Source organism: Eschrichtius robustus, chromosome 7 (genome assembly GCF_028021215.1).
Source record: "Eschrichtius robustus isolate mEscRob2 chromosome 7, mEscRob2.pri, whole genome shotgun sequence".
In the NCBI taxonomy this organism is placed as follows: Eukaryota; Metazoa; Chordata; class Mammalia; order Artiodactyla; family Eschrichtiidae; genus Eschrichtius; species Eschrichtius robustus.
The window spans coordinates 52,079,998-52,101,061 of record NC_090830.1 but is presented as its reverse complement, the minus strand read 5'-3'; positions in this window follow the sequence as shown (position 1 = coordinate 52,101,061).

Here is a 21,064-nt window from a genome sequence, read left to right as displayed (position 1 = left end):
GGAGATGAGAAATGAGGTGCGTTTTAGAAACCTTTCCTGATCACTCGGTGGACCATCTTCTGGGTTTCTCATGCATGTTTTCGATGTAGGAAGATGCCCTTGAACCTGGAGATTTGGGACCCATGTGATGGGTACCACGCAGTATTACTTTAAAGCGTCTGCGTTTGCTCACCCAACCTCACCAAACCTCTCAGCCCCAAGAGTGTCCACCCTTATGTCTCAATCAACTGCAGGTCTAGATATGGTCAATCCAGGTGGCATCACAGCCCCTGAACGAATTTTGTAAGAATTTCTCTCTCTTTCACTGTCTTTGTTTCAAGGGTTTTTAAAATTAATTGAGTTTTATAATGGGGTTTAGCTGCTTTTCACTGCTGTGTTTATGCAGCTTTACACCCACTTGACTCACTTACAGAGAGATATCAATACATAGGTTTTAAGATTCTTACTAGTCAGATATATTCTTGGGCGGTGAATAGGGGGTGTTGAGTCCAGTTCCCTGAGCAAGGAGTAGGTCTTGTCTATTAAATATTGGGTTTATGGAACGGTATCTGAGCTAATTTGAAATCCTTGTTTTATGCATCACCCCACCTCACCTTTCCCGTTAGGCAGCCATAGTGTGTTTTCTAACCGTGTGACTCTGTTCTGTTTTGTAATTCAGTTCACGGGTAGCGGTTTTTACATTCCCTCTATAAGTGATATCTTATGATAAGTGTCTTTTTCTGTGTGACTTATTTCACTTAGAATCGTCGTACCTAAATCCACTCATCATGCTGCTACTAGCCTTATGACGTTGATTTCTTGGCTGAGTGATGTTCCATTGTACATAAGGACCACAACTTCTTTATCCATTTTTCTCTTTCCTGGGATATTTAAGGTGTAACGAAGTGGAGGTTCTTGTCAACAGAGCAGCCCTAAACTTTGGGGTGCTTGTGTCTTGCTGATTTTTAGTTTTCCCAATTTATACGCCCATGAGTGGAAGTGCCCTATGCTCTCTAAGCTGAGTTTTGTAAATGTTTCAGGACACACCGTACACTTCTCCAGAGTGGCTGTTGGCAATTTACATCCCGCCCATCAGCGTAGCAAGGCTCCCGTTTCTCCGTGGCCTGTCCTGCATTTCTGGTTTTGACACTTTATTCAGCATGGCCCTTTTGACCGATGGGAAGCGAGACTTCTTTGTAGCGCTGATTTGCCTTTCCAGGTTGCTTGGTTGGCCAAAAAGGGCGTATGCGTTTTTTCCTGAATATATTCAGGAAAAAACGCATACGCCCTTTTTGGCCAAGGGCATCATTGTCGAGGTTTTGCCGCTTTTCCTGTGCTTTAAAGGCGATTCGAATCTGCCTCCTGTAATCTGTTTCCTGCAATTCTGCCTTGCTTTCAAATCCTCTTTGTTGCCTTCCCTCAATATATTTGTAGACGAGAGTTATCATTTATAAGTCTGCAGGTTTGTGAATTGCAGTGCCCCTGAGCTCCATATTTCAACTCGCTCTCTTGGGAGCTGGCCGCAAAAGCGCAGGATTGCTTTAGGCCCTATTCTGCTTCCGGGCGGCAGACTGAGCTTGTGGTTAATTCTTCTTCCTGATGGGAAAATAGAGTGACCTGTGCCTGTCCCAACACCTAGAGCTAGTCTCTCATTGGTTCCCCGTCTTCCCGTTCATCCTCAGTTCAAATTGCCACCTGTATGGAACAGGAGGTTAAAGGTGCTGATTCTCCAAGGAGGGAGATTGCTAGTAAAGCGGCTGGAATGGCGAACCCGAGCACAAGGAGATGAGAAATGAGGTGCGTTTTAGAAACCTTTCCTGATCACTCGGTGGACCATCTTCTGGGTTTCTCATGCATGTTTTCGATGTAGGAAGATGCCCTTGAACCTGGAGATTTGGGACCCATGGGATGGGTACCACGCAGTATTACTTTAAAGCGTCTGCGTTTGCTCACCCAACCTCACCAAACCTCTCAGCCCCAAGAGTGTCCACCCTTATGTCTCAATCAGCTGCAGGTCTAGATATGGTCAATCCAGGTGGCATCACAGCCCCTGAACGAATTTTGTAAGAATTTCTCTCTCTTTCACTGTCTTTGTTTCAAGGGTTTTTAAAATTAATTGAGTTTTATAATGGGGTTTTGCTGCTTTTCACTGCTGTGTTTATGCAGCTTTACACCCACTTGACTCACTTACAGAGAGATATCAATACATAGGTTTTAAGATTCTTACTAGTCAGATATATTCTTGGGCGGTGAATAGGGGGTGTTGAGTCCAGTTCCCTGAGCAAGGAGTAGGTCTTGTCTATTAAATATTGGGTTTATGGAACGGTATCTGAGCTAATTTGAAATCCTTGTTTTATGCATCACCCCACCTCACCTTTCCCGTTAGGCAGCCATAGTGTGTTTTCTAACCGTGTGACTCTGTTCTGTTTTGTAATTCAGTTCACGGGTAGCGGTTTTTACATTCCCTCTATAAGTGATATCTTATGATAAGTGTCTTTTTCTGTGTGACTTATTTCACTTAGAATCGTCGTACCTAAATCCACTCATCATGCTGCTACTAGCCTTATGACGTTGATTTCTTGGCTGAGTGATGTTCCATTGTACATAAGGACCACAACTTCTTTATCCATTTTTCTCTTTCCTGGGATATTTAAGGTGTAACGAAGTGGAGGTTCTTGTCAACAGAGCAGCCCTAAACTTTGGGGTGCTTGTGTCTTGCTGATTTTTACTTTTCCCAATTTATACGCCCATGAGTGGAAGTGCCCTATGCTCTCTAAGCTGAGTTTTGTAAATGTTTCAGGACACACCGTACACTTCTCCAGAGTGGCTGTTGGCAATTTACATCCCGCCCATCAGCGTAGCAAGGCTCCCGTTTCTCCGTGGCCTGTCCTGCATTTCTGGTTTTGACACTTTATTCAGCATGGCCCTTTTGACCGATGGGAAGCGAGACTTCTTTGTAGCGCTGATTTGCCTTTCCAGGTTGCTTGGTTGGCCAAAAAGGGCGTATGCGTTTTTTCCTGAATATATTCAGGAAAAAACGCATACGCCCTTTTTGGCCAAGGGCATCATTGTCGAGGTTTTGCCGCTTTTCCTGTGCTTTAAAGGCGATTCGAATCTGCCTCCTGTAATCTGTTTCCTGCAATTCTGCCTTGCTTTCAAATCCTCTTTGTTGCCTTCCCTCAATATATTTGTAGACGAGAGTTATCATTTATAAGTCTGCAGGTTTGTGAATTGCAGTGCCCCTGAGCTCCATATTTCAACTCGCTCTCTTGGGAGCTGGCCGCAAAAGCACAGGATTGCTTTAGGCCCTATTCTGCTTCCGGGCGGCAGACTGAGCTTGTGGTTAATTCTTCTTCCTGATGGGAAAATAGAGTGACCTGTGCCTGTCCCAACACCTAGAGCTAGTCTCTCATTGGTTCCCCCTCTTCCCGTTCATCCTCAGGACAAATTGCAACCTGTATGGAACAGGAGGTTAAAGGTGCTGATTCTCCAAGGAGGGAGATTGCTAGTAAAGCGGCTGGAATGGCGAACCCGAGCACAAGGAGATGAGAAATGAGGTGCGTTTTAGAAACCTTTCCTGATCACTCGGTGGACCATCTTCTGGGTTTCTCATGCATGTTTTCGATGTAGGAAGATGCCCTTGAACCTGGAGATTTGGGAGCCGTGGGATGGGTACCACGCAGTATTACTTTAAAGCGTCTGCGTTTGCTCACCCAACCTCACCAAACCTCTCAGCCCCAAGAGTGTCCACCCTTATGTCTCAATCAGCTGCAGGTCTAGATATGGTCAATCCAGGTGGCATCACAGCCCCTGAACGAATTTTGTAAGAATTTCTCTCTCTTTCACTGTCTTTGTTTCAAGGGTTTTTAAAATTAATTGAGTTTTATAATGGGGTTTAGCTGCTTTTCACTGCTGTGTTTATGCAGCTTTACACCCACTTGACTCACTTACAGAGAGATATCAATACAAAGGTTTTAAGATTCTTACTAGTCAGATATATTCTTGGGCGGTGAATAGGGGGTGTTGAGTCCAGTTCCCTGAGCAAGGAGTAGGTCTTGTCTATTACATATTGGGTTTATGGAACGGTATCTGAGCTAATTTGAAATCCTTGTTTTATGCATCACCCCACCTCACCTTTCCCGTTAGGCAGCCATAGTGTGTTTTCTAACCGTGTGACTCTGTTCTGTTTTGTAATTCAGTTCACGGGTAGCGGTTTTTACATTCCCTCTATAAGTGATATCTTATGATAAGTGTCTTTTTCTGTGTGACTTATTTCACTTAGAATCGTCGTACCTAAATCCACTCATCATGCTGCTACTAGCCTTATGACGTTGATTTCTTGGCTGAGTGATGTTCCATTGTACATAAGGACCACAACTTCTTTATCCATTTTTCTCTTTCCTGGGATATTTAAGGTGTAACGAAGTGGAGGTTCTTGTCAACAGAGCAGCCCTAAACTTTGGGGTGCTTGTGTCTTGCTGATTTTTAGTTTTCCCAATTTATACGCCCATGAGTGGAAGTGCCCTATGCTCTCTAAGCTGAGTTTTGTAAATGTTTCAGGACACACCGTACACTTCTCCAGAGTGGCTGTTGGCAATTTACATCCCGCCCATCAGCGTAGCAAGGCTCCCGTTTCTCCGTGGCCTGTCCTGCATTTCTGGTTTTGACACTTTATTCAGCATGGCCCTTTTGACCGATGGGAAGCGAGACTTCTTTGTAGCGCTGATTTGCCTTTCCAGGTTGCTTGGTTGGCCAAAAAGGGCGTATGCGTTTTTTCCTGAATATATTCAGGAAAAAACGCATACGCCCTTTTTGGCCAAGGGCATCATTGTCGAGGTTTTGCCGCTTTTCCTGTGCTTTAAAGGCGATTCGAATCTGCCTCCTGTAATCTGTTTCCTGCAATTCTGCCTTGCTTTCAAATCCTCTTTGTTGCCTTCCCTCAATATATTTGTAGACGAGAGTTATCATTTATAAGTCTGCAGGTTTGTGAATTGCAGTGCCCCTGAGCTCCATATTTCAACTCGCTCTCTTGGGAGCTGGCCGCAAAAGCGCAGGATTGCTTTAGGCCCTATTCTGCTTCCGGGCGGCAGACTGAGCTTGTGGTTAATTCTTCTTCCTGATGGGAAAATAGAGTGACCTGTGCCTGTCCCAACACCTAGAGCTAGTCTCTCATTGGTTCCCCCTCTTCCCGTTCATCCTCAGGACAAATTGCAACCTGTATGGAACAGGAGGTTAAAGGTGCTGTTTCTCCAAGGAGGGAGATTGCTAGTAAAGCGGCTGGAATGGCGAACCCGAGCACAAGGAGATGAGAAATGAGGTGCGTTTTAGAAACCTTTCCTGATCACTCGGTGGACCATCTTCTGGGTTTCTCATGCATGTTTTCGATGTAGGAAGATGCCCTTGAACCTGGAGATTTGGGACCCATGGGATGGGTACCACGCAGTATTACTTTAAAGCGTCTGCGTTTGCTCACCCAACCTCACCAAACCTCTCAGCCCCAAGAGTGTCCACCCTTATGTCTCAATCAACTGCAGGTCTAGATATGGTCAATCCAGGTGGCATCACAGCCCCTGAACGAATTTTGTAAGAATTTCTCTCTCTTTCACTGTCTTTGTTTCAAGGGTTTTTAAAATTAATTGAGTTTTATAATGGGGTTTTGCTGCTTTTCACTGCTGTGTTTATGCAGCTTTACACCCACTTGACTCACTTACAGAGAGATATCAATACATAGGTTTTAAGATTCTTACTAGTCAGATATATTCTTGGGCGGTGAATAGGGGGTGTTGAGTCCAGTTCCCTGAGCAAGGAGTAGGTCTTGTCTATTAAATATTGGGTTTATGGAACGGTATCTGAGCTAATTTGAAATCCTTGTTTTATGCATCACCCCACCTCACCTTTCCCGTTAGGCAGCCATAGTGTGTTTTCTAACCGTGTGACTCTGTTCTGTTTTGTAATTCAGTTCACGGGTAGCGGTTTTTACATTCCCTCTATAAGTGATATCTTATGATAAGTGTCTTTTTCTGTGTGACTTATTTCACTTAGAATCGTCGTACCTAAATCCACTCATCATGCTGCTACTAGCCTTATGACGTTGATTTCTTGGCTGAGTGATGTTCCATTGTACATAAGGACCACAACTTCTTTATCCATTTTTCTCTTTCCTGGGATATTTAAGGTGTAACGAAGTGGAGGTTCTTGTCAACAGAGCAGCCCTAAACTTTGGGGTGCTTGTGTCTTGCTGATTTTTACTTTTCCCAATTTATACGCCCATGAGTGGAAGTGCCCTATGCTCTCTAAGCTGAGTTTTGTAAATGTTTCAGGACACACCGTACACTTCTCCAGAGTGGCTGTTGGCAATTTACATCCCGCCCATCAGCGTAGCAAGGCTCCCGTTTCTCCGTGGCCTGTCCTGCATTTCTGGTTTTGACACTTTATTCAGCATGGCCCTTTTGACCGATGGGAAGCGAGACTTCTTTGTAGCGCTGATTTGCCTTTCCAGGTTGCTTGGTTGGCCAAAAAGGGCGTATGCGTTTTTTCCTGAATATATTCAGGAAAAAACGCATACGCCCTTTTTGGCCAAGGGCATCATTGTCGAGGTTTTGCCGCTTTTCCTGTGCTTTAAAGGCGATTCGAATCTGCCTCCTGTAATCTGTTTCCTGCAATTCTGCCTTGCTTTCAAATCCTCTTTGTTGCCTTCCCTCAATATATTTGTAGACGAGAGTTATCATTTATAAGTCTGCAGGTTTGTGAATTGCAGTGCCCCTGAGCTCCATATTTCAACTCGCTCTCTTGGGAGCTGGCCGCAAAAGCACAGGATTGCTTTAGGCCCTATTCTGCTTCCGGGCGGCAGACTGAGCTTGTGGTTAATTCTTCTTCCTGATGGGAAAATAGAGTGACCTGTGCCTGTCCCAACACCTAGAGCTAGTCTCTCATTGGTTCCCCCTCTTCCCGTTCATCCTCAGGACAAATTGCAACCTGTATGGAACAGGAGGTTAAAGGTGCTGATTCTCCAAGGAGGGAGATTGCTAGTAAAGCGGCTGGAATGGCGAACCCGAGCACAAGGAGATGAGAAATGAGGTGCGTTTTAGAAACCTTTCCTGATCACTCGGTGGACCATCTTCTGGGTTTCTCATGCATGTTTTCGATGTAGGAAGATGCCCTTGAACCTGGAGATTTGGGAGCCGTGGGATGGGTACCACGCAGTATTACTTTAAAGCGTCTGCGTTTGCTCACCCAACCTCACCAAACCTCTCAGCCCCAAGAGTGTCCACCCTTATGTCTCAATCAGCTGCAGGTCTAGATATGGTCAATCCAGGTGGCATCACAGCCCCTGAACGAATTTTGTAAGAATTTCTCTCTCTTTCACTGTCTTTGTTTCAAGGGTTTTTAAAATTAATTGAGTTTTATAATGGGGTTTAGCTGCTTTTCACTGCTGTGTTTATGCAGCTTTACACCCACTTGACTCACTTACAGAGAGATATCAATACAAAGGTTTTAAGATTCTTACTAGTCAGATATATTCTTGGGCGGTGAATAGGGGGTGTTGAGTCCAGTTCCCTGAGCAAGGAGTAGGTCTTGTCTATTACATATTGGGTTTATGGAACGGTATCTGAGCTAATTTGAAATCCTTGTTTTATGCATCACCCCACCTCACCTTTCCCGTTAGGCAGCCATAGTGTGTTTTCTAACCGTGTGACTCTGTTCTGTTTTGTAATTCAGTTCACGGGTAGCGGTTTTTACATTCCCTCTATAAGTGATATCTTATGATAAGTGTCTTTTTCTGTGTGACTTATTTCACTTAGAATCGTCGTACCTAAATCCACTCATCATGCTGCTACTAGCCTTATGACGTTGATTTCTTGGCTGAGTGATGTTCCATTGTACATAAGGACCACAACTTCTTTATCCATTTTTCTCTTTCCTGGGATATTTAAGGTGTAACGAAGTGGAGGTTCTTGTCAACAGAGCAGCCCTAAACTTTGGGGTGCTTGTGTCTTGCTGATTTTTAGTTTTCCCAATTTATACGCCCATGAGTGGAAGTGCCCTATGCTCTCTAAGCTGAGTTTTGTAAATGTTTCAGGACACACCGTACACTTCTCCAGAGTGGCTGTTGGCAATTTACATCCCGCCCATCAGCGTAGCAAGGCTCCCGTTTCTCCGTGGCCTGTCCTGCATTTCTGGTTTTGACACTTTATTCAGCATGGCCCTTTTGACCGATGGGAAGCGAGACTTCTTTGTAGCGCTGATTTGCCTTTCCAGGTTGCTTGGTTGGCCAAAAAGGGCGTATGCGTTTTTTCCTGAATATATTCAGGAAAAAACGCATACGCCCTTTTTGGCCAAGGGCATCATTGTCGAGGTTTTGCCGCTTTTCCTGTGCTTTAAAGGCGATTCGAATCTGCCTCCTGTAATCTGTTTCCTGCAATTCTGCCTTGCTTTCAAATCCTCTTTGTTGCCTTCCCTCAATATATTTGTAGACGAGAGTTATCATTTATAAGTCTGCAGGTTTGTGAATTGCAGTGCCCCTGAGCTCCATATTTCAACTCGCTCTCTTGGGAGCTGGCCGCAAAAGCGCAGGATTGCTTTAGGCCCTATTCTGCTTCCGGGCGGCAGACTGAGCTTGTGGTTAATTCTTCTTCCTGATGGGAAAATAGAGTGACCTGTGCCTGTCCCAACACCTAGAGCTAGTCTCTCATTGGTTCCCCCTCTTCCCGTTCATCCTCAGGACAAATTGCAACCTGTATGGAACAGGAGGTTAAAGGTGCTGATTCTCCAAGGAGGGAGATTGCTAGTAAAGCGGCTGGAATGGCGAACCCGAGCACAAGGAGATGAGAAATGAGGTGCGTTTTAGAAACCTTTCCCGATCACTCGGTGGACCATCTTCTGGGTTTCTCATGCATGTTTTCGATGTAGGAAGATGCCCTTGAACCTGGAGATTTGGGACCCATGGGATGGGTACCACGCAGTATTACTTTAAAGCGTCTGCGTTTGCTCACCCAACCTCACCAAACCTCTCAGCCCCAAGAGTGTCCACCCTTATGTCTCAATCAGCTGCAGGTCTAGATATGGTCAATCCAGGTGGCATCACAGCCCCTGAACGAATTTTGTAAGAATTTCTCTCTCTTTCACTGTCTTTGTTTCAAGGGTTTTTAAAATTAATTGAGTTTTATAATGGGGTTTTGCTGCTTTTCACTGCTGTGTTTATGCAGCTTTACACCCACTTGACTCACTTACAGAGAGATATCAATACATAGGTTTTAAGATTCTTACTAGTCAGATATATTCTTGGGCGGTGAATAGGGGGTGTTGAGTCCAGTTCCCTGAGCAAGGAGTAGGTCTTGTCTATTAAATATTGGGTTTATGGAACGGTATCTGAGCTAATTTGAAATCCTTGTTTTATGCATCACCCCACCTCACCTTTCCCGTTAGGCAGCCATAGTGTGTTTTCTAACCGTGTGACTCTGTTCTGTTTTGTAATTCAGTTCACGGGTAGCGGTTTTTACATTCCCTCTATAAGTGATATCTTATGATAAGTGTCTTTTTCTGTGTGACTTATTTCACTTAGAATCGTCGTACCTAAATCCACTCATCATGCTGCTACTAGCCTTATGACGTTGATTTCTTGGCTGAGTGATGTTCCATTGTACATAAGGACCACAACTTCTTTATCCATTTTTCTCTTTCCTGGGATATTTAAGGTGTAACGAAGTGGAGGTTCTTGTCAACAGAGCAGCCCTAAACTTTGGGGTGCTTGTGTCTTGCTGATTTTTAGTTTTCCCAATTTATACGCCCATGAGTGGAAGTGCCCTATGCTCTCTAAGCTGAGTTTTGTAAATGTTTCAGGACACACCGTACACTTCTCCAGAGTGGCTGTTGGCAATTTACATCCCGCCCATCAGCGTAGCAAGGCTCCCGTTTCTCCGTGGCCTGTCCTGCATTTCTGGTTTTGACACTTTATTCAGCATGGCCCTTTTGACCGATGGGAAGCGAGACTTCTTTGTAGCGCTGATTTGCCTTTCCAGGTTGCTTGGTTGGCCAAAAAGGGCGTATGCGTTTTTTCCTGAATATATTCAGGAAAAAACGCATACGCCCTTTTTGGCCAAGGGCATCATTGTCGAGGTTTTGCCGCTTTTCCTGTGCTTTAAAGGCGATTCGAATCTGCCTCCTGTAATCTGTTTCCTGCAATTCTGCCTTGCTTTCAAATCCTCTTTGTTGCCTTCCCTCAATATATTTGTAGACGAGAGTTATCATTTATAAGTCTGCAGGTTTGTGAATTGCAGTGCCCCTGAGCTCCATATTTCAACTCGCTCTCTTGGGAGCTGGCCGCAAAAGCGCAGGATTGCTTTAGGCCCTATTCTGCTTCCGGGCGGCAGACTGAGCTTGTGGTTAATTCTTCTTCCTGATGCGAAAATAGAGTGACCTGTGCCTGTCCCAACACCTAGAGCTAGTCTCTCATTGGTTCCCCCTCTTCCCGTTCATCCTCAGGACAAATTGCAACCTGTATGGAACAGGAGGTTAAAGGTGCTGATTCTCCAAGGAGGGAGATTGCTAGTAAAGCGGCTGGAATGGCGAACCCGAGCACAAGGAGATGAGAAATGAGGTGCGTTTTAGAAACTTTTCCTGATCACTCGGTGGACCATCTTCTGGGTTTCTCATGCATGTTTTCGATGTAGGAAGATGCCCTTGAACCTGGAGATTTGGGACCCATGGGATGGGTACCACGCAGTATTACTTTAAAGCGTCTGCGTTTGCTCACCCAACCTCACCAAACCTCTCAGCCCCAAGAGTGTCCACCCTTATGTCTCAATCAGCTGCAGGTCTAGATATGGTCAATCCAGGTGGCATCACAGCCCCTGAACGAATTTTGTAAGAATTTCTCTCTCTTTCACTGTCTTTGTTTCAAGGGTTTTTAAAATTAATTGAGTTTTATAATGGGGTTTAGCTGCTTTTCACTGCTGTGTTTATGCAGCTTTACACCCACTTGACTCACTTACAGAGAGATATCAATACATAGGTTTTAAGATTCTTACTAGTCAGATATATTCTTGGGCGGTGAATAGGGGGTGTTGAGTCCAGTTCCCTGAGCAAGGAGTAGGTCTTGTCTATTACATATTGGGTTTATGGAACGGTATCTGAGCTAATTTGAAATCCTTGTTTTATGCATCACCCCACCTCACCTTTCCCGTTAGGCAGCCATAGTGTGTTTTCTAACCGTGTGACTCTGTTCTGTTTTGTAATTCAGTTCAAGGGTAGCGGTTTTTACATTCCCTCTATAAGTGATATCTTATGATAAGTGTCTTTTTCTGTGTGACTTTTTGACTTAGAATCGTCGTACCTAAATCCACTCATCATGCTGCTACTAGCCTTATGACGTTGATTTCATGGCTGAGTGATGTTCCATTGTACATAAGGACCACAACTTCTTTATCCATTTTTCTCTTTCCTGGGATATTTAAGGTGTAACGAAGTGGAGGTTCTTGTCAACAGATCAGCCCTAAACTTTGGGGTGCTTGTGTCTTGCTGATTTTTAGTTTTCCCAATTTATACGCCCATGAGTGGAAGTGCCCTATGCTCTCTAAGCTGAGTTTTGTAAATGTTTCAGGACACACCGTACACTTCTCCAGAGTGGCTGTTGGCAATTTACATCCCGCCCATCAGCGTAGCAAGGCTCCCGTTTCTCCGTGGCCTGTCCTGCATTTCTGGTTTTGACACTTTATTCAGCATGGCCCTTTTGACCGATGGGAAGCGAGACTTCTTTGTAGCGCTGATTTGCCTTTCCAGGTTGCTTGGTTGGCCAAAAAGGGCGGATTCGTTTTTTCCTGAATATATTCAGGAAAAAACGCATACGCCCTTTTTGGCCAAGGGCATCATTGTCGAGGTTTTGCCGCTTTTCCTGTGCTTTAAAGGCGATTCGAATCTGCCTCCTGTAATCTGTTTCCTGCAATTCTGCCTTGCTTTCAAATCCTCTTTGTTGCCTTCCCTCAATATATTTGTAGACGAGAGTTATCATTTATAAGTCTGCAGGTTTGTGAATTGCAGTGCCCCTGAGCTCCATATTTCAACTCGCTCTCTTGGGAGCTGGCCGCAAAAGCGCAGGATTGCTTTAGGCCCTATTCTGCTTCCGGGAGGCAGACTGAGCTTGTGGTTAATTCTTCTTCCTGATGGGAAAATAGAGTGACCTGTGCCTGTCCCAACACCTAGAGCTAGTCTCTCATTGGTTCCCCCTCTTCCCGTTCATCCTCAGGACAAATTGCAACCTGTATGGAACAGGAGGTTAAAGGTGCTGATTCTCCAAGGAGGGAGATTGCTAGTAAAGCGGCTGGAATGGCGAACCCGAGCACAAGGAGATGAGAAATGAGGTGCGTTTTAGAAACCATTCCTGATCACTCGGTGGACCATCTTCTGGGTTTCTCATGCATGTTTTCGATGTAGGAAGATGCCCTTGAACCTGGAGATTTGGGACCCATGGGATGGGTACCACGCAGTATTACTTTAAAGCGTCTGCGTTTGCTCACCCAACCTCACCAAACCTCTCAGCCCCAAGAGTGTCCACCCTTATGTCTCAATCAGCTGCAGGTCTAGATATGGTCAATCCAGGTGGCATCACAGCCCCTGAACGAATTTTGTAAGAATTTCTCTCTCTTTCACTGTCTTTGTTTCAAGGGTTTTTAAAATTAATTGAGTTTTATAATGGGGTTTAGCTGCTTTTCACTGCTGTGTTTATGCAGCTTTACACCCACTTGACTCACTTACAGAGAGATATCAATACATAGGTTTTAAGATTCTTACTAGTCAGATATATTCTTGGGCGGTGAATAGGGGGTGTTGAGTCCAGTTCCCTGAGCAAGGAGTAGGTCTTGTCTATTACATATTGGGTTTATGGAACGGTATCTGAGCTAATTTGAAATCCTTGTTTTATGCATCACCCCACCTCACCTTTCCCGTTAGGCAGCCATAGTGTGTTTTCTAACCGTGTGACTCTGTTCTGTTTTGTAATTCAGTTCAAGGGTAGCGGTTTTTACATTCCCTCTATAAGTGATATCTTATGATAAGTGTCTTTTTCTGTGTGACTTATTTCACTTAGAATCGTCGTACCTAAATCCACTCATCATGCTGCTACTAGCCTTATGACGTTGATTTCATGGCTGAGTGATGTTCCATTGTACATAAGGACCACAACTTCTTTATCCATTTTTCTCTTTCCTGGGATATTTAAGGTGTAACGAAGTGGAGGTTCTTGTCAACAGAGCAGCCCTAAACTTTGGGGTGCTTGTGTCTTGCTGATTTTTAGTTTTCCCAATTTATACGCCCATGAGTGGAAGTGCCCTATGCTCTCTAAGCTGAGTTTTGTAAATGTTTCAGGACACACCGTACACTTCTCCAGAGTGGCTGTTGGCAATTTACATCCCGCCCATCAGCGTAGCAAGGCTCCCGTTTCTCCGTGGCCTGTCCTGCATTTCTGGTTTTGACACTTTATTCAGCATGGCCCTTTTGACCGATGGGAAGCGAGACTTCTTTGTAGCGCTGGTTTGCCTTTCCAGGTTGCTTGGTTAGCCAAAAAGGGCGTATGCGTTTTTTCCTGAATATATTCAGGAAAAAACGCATACGCCCTTTTTGGCCAAGGGCATCATTGTCGAGGTTTTGCCGCTTTTCCTGTGCTTTAAAGGCGATTCGAATCTGCCTCCTGAAATCTGTTTCCTGCAAATCTGCCTTGCTTTCAAATCCTCTTTGTTGCCTTCCCTCAATATATTTGTAGACGAGAGTTATCATTTATAAGTCTGCAGGTTTGTGAATTGCAGTGCCCCTGAGCTCCATTTTTCAACTCGCTCTCTTGGGAGCTGGCCGCAAAAGCGCAGGATTGCTTTAGGCCCTATTCTGCTTCCGGGCGGCAGACTGATCTTGTGGTTAATTCTTCTTCCTGATGGGAAAATAGAGTGACCTGTGCCTGTCCCAACACCTAGAGGTAGTCTCTCATTGGTTACCCCTCTTCCCGTTCATCCTCAGGACAAATTGCAACCTGTATGGAACAGGAGGTTAAAGGTGCTGATTCTCCAAGGAGGGAGATTGCTAGTAAAGCGGCTGGAATGGCGAACCCGAGCACAAGGAGATGAGAAATGAGGTGCGTTTTAGAAACCTTTCCTGATCACTCGGTGGACCATCTTCTGTGTTTCTCATGCATGTTTTCGATGTAGGAAGATGCCCTTGAACCTGGAGATTTGGGACCCATGGGATGGGTACCACGCAGTATTACTTTAAAGCGTCTGCGTTTGCTCACCCAAACTCACCAAACCTCTCAGCCCCAAGAGTGTCCACCCTTATGTCTCAATCAGCTGCAGGTCTAGATATGGTCAATCCAGGTGGCATCACAGCCCCTGAACGAATTTTGTAAGAATTTCTCTCTCTTTCACTGTCTTTGTTTCAAGGGTTTTTAAAATTAATTGAGTTTTATAATGGGGTTTAGCTGCTTTTCACTGCTGTGTTTATGTAGCTTTACACCCACTTGACTCACTTACAGAGAGATATCAATACATAGGTTTTAAGATTCTTACTAGTCAGATATATTCTTGGGCGGTGAATAGGGGGTGTTGAGTCCAGTTCCCTGAGCAAGGAGTAGGTCTTGTCTATTACATATTGGGTTTATGGAACGGTATCTGAGCTAATTTGAAATCCTTGTTTTATGCATCACCCCACCTCACCTTTCCCGTTAGGCAGCCATAGTGTGTTTTCTAACCGTGTGACTCTGTTCTGTTTTGTAATTCAGTTCAAGGGTAGCCGTTTTTACATTCCCTCTATAAGTGATATCTTATGATAAGTGTCTTTTTCTGTGTGACTTATTTCACTTAGAATCGTCGTACCTAAATCCACTCATCATGCTGCTACTAGCCTTATGACGTTGATTTCTTGGCTGAGTGATGTTCCATTGTACATAAGGACCACAACTTCTTTATCCATTTTTCTCTTTCCTGGGATATTTAAGGTGTAACGAAGTGGAGGTTCTTGTCAACAGAGCAGCCCTAAACTTTGGGGTGCTTGTGTCTTGCTGATTTTTAGTTTTCCCAATTTATACGCCCATGAGTGGAAGTGCCCTATGCTCTCTAAGCTGAGTTTTGTAAATGTTTCAGGACACACCGTACACTTCTCCAGAGTGGCTGTTGGCAATTTACATCCCGCCCATCAGCGTAGCAAGGCTCCCGTTTCTCCGTGGCCTGTCCTGCATTTCTGGTTTTGACACTTTATTCAGCATGGCCCTTTTGACCGATGGGAAGCGAGACTTCTTTGTAGCGCTGATTTGCCTTTCCAGGTTGCTTGGTTGGCCAAAAAGGGCGTATGCGTTTTTTCCTGAATATATTCAGGAAAAAACGCATACGCCCTTTTTGGCCAAGGGCATCATTGTCGAGGTTTTGCCGCTTTTCCTGTGCTTTAAAGGCGATTCGAATCTGCCTCCTGTAATCTGTTTCCTGCAATTCTGCCTTGCTTTCAAATCCTCTTTGTTGCCTTCCCTCAATATATTTGTAGACGAGAGTTATCATTTATAAGTCTGCAGGTTTGTGAATTGCAGTGCCCCTGAGCTCCATATTTCAACTCGCTCTCTTGGGAGCTGGCCGCAAAAGCGCAGGATTGCTTTAGGCCCTATTCTGCTTCCGGGCGGCAGACTGAGCTTGTGGTTAATTCTTCTTCCTGATGCGAAAATAGAGTGACCTGTGCCTGTCCCAACACCTAGAGCTAGTCTCTCATTGGTTCCCCCTCTTCCCGTTCATCCTCAGGACAAATTGCAACCTGTATGGAACAGGAGGTTAAAGGTGCTGATTCTCCAAGGAGGGAGATTGCTAGTAAAGCGGCTGGAATGGCGAACCCGAGCACAAGGAGATGAGAAATGAGGTGCGTTTTAGAAACTTTTCCTGATCACTCGGTGGACCATCTTCTGGGTTTCTCATGCATGTTTTCGATGTAGGAAGATGCCCTTGAACCTGGAGATTTGGGACCCATGGGATGGGTACCACGCAGTATTACTTTAAAGCGTCTGCGTTTGCTCACCCAACCTCACCAAACCTCTCAGCCCCAAGAGTGTCCACCCTTATGTCTCAATCAGCTGCAGGTCTAGATATGGTCAATCCAGGTGGCATCACAGCCCCTGAACGAATTTTGTAAGAATTTCTCTCTCTTTCACTGTCTTTGTTTCAAGGGTTTTTAAAATTAATTGAGTTTTATAATGGGGTTTAGCTGCTTTTCACTGCTGTGTTTATGCAGCTTTACACCCACTTGACTCACTTACAGAGAGATATCAATACATAGGTTTTAAGATTCTTACTAGTCAGATATATTCTTGGGCGGTGAATAGGGGGTGTTGAGTCCAGTTCCCTGAGCAAGGAGTAGGTCTTGTCTATTACATATTGGGTTTATGGAACGGTATCTGAGCTAATTTGAAATCCTTGTTTTATGCATCACCCCACCTCACCTTTCCCGTTAGGCAGCCATAGTGTGTTTTCTAACCGTGTGACTCTGTTCTGTTTTGTAATTCAGTTCAAGGGTAGCGGTTTTTACATTCCCTCTATAAGTGATATCTTATGATAAGTGTCTTTTTCTGTGTGACTTTTTGACTTAGAATCGTCGTACCTAAATCCACTCATCATGCTGCTACTAGCCTTATGACGTTGATTTCATGGCTGAGTGATGTTCCATTGTACATAAGGACCACAACTTCTTTATCCATTTTTCTCTTTCCTGGGATATTTAAGGTGTAACGAAGTGGAGGTTCTTGTCAACAGATCAGCCCTAAACTTTGGGGTGCTTGTGTCTTGCTGATTTTTAGTTTTCCCAATTTATACGCCCATGAGTGGAAGTGCCCTATGCTCTCTAAGCTGAGTTTTGTAAATGTTTCAGGACACACCGTACACTTCTCCAGAGTGGCTGTTGGCAATTTACATCCCGCCCATCAGCGTAGCAAGGCTCCCGTTTCTCCGTGGCCTGTCCTGCATTTCTGGTTTTGACACTTTATTCAGCATGGCCTTTTTGACCGATGGGAAGCGAGACTTCTTTGTAGCGCTGATTTGCCTTTCCAGGTTGCTTGGTTGGCCAAAAAGGGCGGATTCGTTTTTTCCTGAATATATTCAGGAAAAAACGCATACGCCCTTTTTGGCCAAGGGCATCATTGTCGAGGTTTTGCCGCTTTTCCTGTGCTTTAAAGGCGATTCGAATCTGCCTCCTGTAATCTGTTTCCTGCAATTCTGCCTTGCTTTCAAATCCTCTTTGTTGCCTTCCCTCAATATATTTGTAGACGAGAGTTATCATTTATAAGTCTGCAGGTTTGTGAATTGCAGTGCCCCTGAGCTCCATATTTCAACTCGCTCTCTTGGGAGCTGGCCGCAAAAGCGCAGGATTGCTTTAGGCCCTATTCTGCTTCCAGGCGGCAGACTGAGCTTGTGGTTAATTCTTCTTCCTGATGGGAAAATAGAGTGACCTGTGCCTGTCCCAACACCTAGAGCTAGTCTCTCATTGGTTCCCCCTCTTCCCGTTCATCCTCAGGACAAATTGCAACCTGTATGGAACAGGAGGTTAAAGGTGCTGATTCTCCAAGGAGGGAGATTGCTAGTAAAGCGGCTGGAATGGCGAACCCGAGCACAAGGAGATGAGAAATGAGGTGCGTTTTAGAAACCATTCCTGATCACTCGGTGGACCATCTTCTGGGTTTCTCATGCATGTTTTCGATGTAGGAAGATGCCCTTGAACCTGGAGATTTGGGACCCATGGGATGGGTACCACGCAGTATTACTTTAAAGCGTCTGCGTTTGCTCACCCAACCTCACCAAACCTCTCAGCCCCAAGAGTGTCCACCCTTATGTCTCAATCAGCTGCAGGTCTAGATATGGTCAATCCAGGTGGCATCACAGCCCCTGAACGAATTTTGTAAGAATTTCTCTCTCTTTCACTGTCTTTGTTTCAAGGGTTTTTAAAATTAATTGAGTTTTATAATGGGGTTTAGCTGCTTTTCACTGCTGTGTTTATGCAGCTTTACACCCACTTGACTCACTTACAGAGAGATATCAATACATAGGTTTTAAGATTCTTACTAGTCAGATATATTCTTGGGCGGTGAATAGGGGGTGTTGAGTCCAGTTCCCTGAGCAAGGAGTAGGTCTTGTCTATTACATATTGGGTTTATGGAACGGTATCTGAGCTAATTTGAAATCCTTGTTTTATGCATCACCCCACCTCACCTTTCCCGTTAGGCAGCCATAGTGTGTTTTCTAACCGTGTGACTCTGTTCTGTTTTGTAATTCAGTTCAAGGGTAGCGGTTTTTACATTCCCTCTATAAGTGATATCTTATGATAAGTGTCTTTTTCTGTGTGACTTATTTCACTTAGAATCGTCGTACCTAAATCCACTCATCATGCTGCTACTAGCCTTATGACGTTGATTTCTTGGCTGAGTGATGTTCCATTGTACATAAGGACCACAACTTCTTTATCCATTTTTCTCTTTCCTGGGATATTTAAGGTGTAACGAAGTGGAGGTTCTTGTCAACAGATCAGCCCTAAACTTTGGGGTGCTTGTGTCTTGCTGATTTTTAGTTTTCCCAATTTATACGCCCATGAGTGGAAGTGCCCTATGCTCTCTAAGCTGAGTTTTGTAAATGTTTCAGGACACACCGTACACTTCTCCAGAGTGGCTGTTGGCAATTTACATCCCGCCCATCAGCGTAGCAAGGCTCCCGTTTCTCCGTGGCCTGTCCTGCATTTCTGGTTTTGACACTTTATTCAGCATGGCCCTTTTGACCGATGGGAAGCGAGACTTCTTTGTAGCGCTGATTTGACTTTCCAGGTTGCTTGGTTGGCCCAAAAGGGCGTATGCGTTTTTTCCTGAATATATTCAGGAAAAAACGCATACGCCCTTTATGGCCAAGGGCATCATTGTCGAGGTTTTGCCGCTTTTCCTGTGCTTTAAAGGCGATTCGAATCTGCCTCCTGAAATCTGTTTCCTGCAATTCTGCCTTGCTTTCAAATCCTCTTTGTTGCCTTCCCTCAATATATTTGTAGACGAGAGTTATCATTTATAAGTCTGCAGGTTTGTGAATTGCAGTGCCCCTGAGCTCCATATTTCAACTCGCTCTCTTGGGAGCTGGCCGCAAAAGCGCAGGATTGCTTTAGGCCCTATTCTGCTTCCGGGCGGCAGACTGAGCTTGTGGTTAATTCTTCTTCCTGATGGGAAAATAGAGTGACCTGTGCCTGTCCCAACACCTAGAGCTAGTCTCTCATTGGTTCCCCCTCTTCCCGTTCATCCTCAGGACAAATTGCAACCTGTATGGAACAGGAGGTTAAAGGTGCTGTTTCTCCAAGGAGGGAGATTGCTAGTAAAGCGGCTGGAATGGCGAACCCGAGCACAAGGAGATGAGAAATGAGGTGCGTTTTAGAAACCTTTCCTGATCACTCGGTGGACCATCTTCTGGGTTTCTCATGCATGTTTTCGATGTAGGAAGATGCCCTTGAACCTGGAGATTTGGGAACCATGGGATGGGTACCAGGCAGTATTACTTTAAAGCGTCTGCGTTTGCTCACCCAACCTCACCAAACCTCTCAGCCCCAAGAGTGTCCACCCTTATGTCTCAATCAGCTGCAGGTCTAGATATGGTCAATCCAGGTGGCATCACAGCCCCTGAACGAATTTTGTAAGAATTTCTCTCTCTTTCACTGTCTTTGTTTCAAGGGTTTTTAAAATTAATTGAGTTTTATAATGGGGTTTAGCTGCTTTTCACTGCTGTGTTTATGCAGCTTTACACCCACTTGACTCACTTACAGAGAGATATCAATACATAGGTTTTAAGATTCTTACTAGTCAGATATATTCTTGGGCGGTGAATAGGGGGTGTTGAGTCCAGTTCCCTGAGCAAGGAGTAGGTCTTGTCTATTACGTATTGGGTTTATGGAACGGTATCTGAGCTAATTTGAAACCCTTGTTTTATGCATCACCCCACCTCACCTTTCCCGTTAGGCAGCCATAGTGTGTTTCTAACCGTGTGACTCTGTTCTGTTTTGTAATTCAGTTCAAGGGTAGCGGTTTTTACATTCCCTCTATAAGTGATATCTTATGATAAGTGTCTTTTTCTGTGTGACTTATTTGACTTAGAATCGTCGTACCTAAATCCACTCATCATGCTGCTACTAGCCTTATGACGTTGATTTCATGGCTGAGTGATGTTCCATTGTACATAAGGACCACAACTTCTTTATCCATTTTTCTCTTTCCTGGGATATTTAAGGTGTAACGAAGTGGAGGTTCTTGTCAACAGATCAGCCCTAAACTTTGGGGTGCTTGTGTCTTGCTGATTTTTAGTTTTCCCAATTTATACGCCCATGAGTGGAAGTGCCCTATGCTCTCTAAGCTGAGTTTTGTAAATGTTTCAGGACACACCGTACACTTCTCCAGAGTGGCTGTTGGCAATTTACATCCCGCCCATCAGCGTAGCAAGGCTCCCGTTTCTCCGTGGCCTGTCCTGCATTTCTGGTTTTGACACTTTATTCAGCATGGCCCTTTTGACCGATGGGAAGCGAGACTTCTTTGTAGCGCTGATTTGCCTTTCCAGGTTGCTTGGTTGGCCCAAAAGGGCGTATGCGTTTTTTCCTGAATATATTCAGGAAAAAACGCATACGCCCTTTTTGGCCAAGGGCATCATTGTCGAGGTTTTGCCGCTTTTCCTGTGCTTTAAAGGCGATTCGAATCTGCCTCCTGAAATCTGTTTCCTGCAATTCTGCCTTGCTTTCAAATCCTCTTTGTTGCCTTCCCTCAATATATTTGTAGACGAGAGTTATCATTTATAAGTCTGCAGGTTTGTGAATTGCAGTGCCCCTGAGCTCCATATTTCAACTCGCTCTCTTGGGAGCTGGCCGCAAAAGCGCAGGATTGCTTTAGGCCCTATTCTGCTTCCGGGCGGCAGACTGAGCTTGTGGTTAATTCTTCTTCCTGATGGGAAAATAGAGTGACCTGTGCCTGTCCCAACACCTAGAGCTAGTCTCTCATTGGTTCCCCCTCTTCCCGTTCATCCTCTGGACAAATTGCCACCTGTATGGAACAGGAGGTTAAAGGTGCTGATTC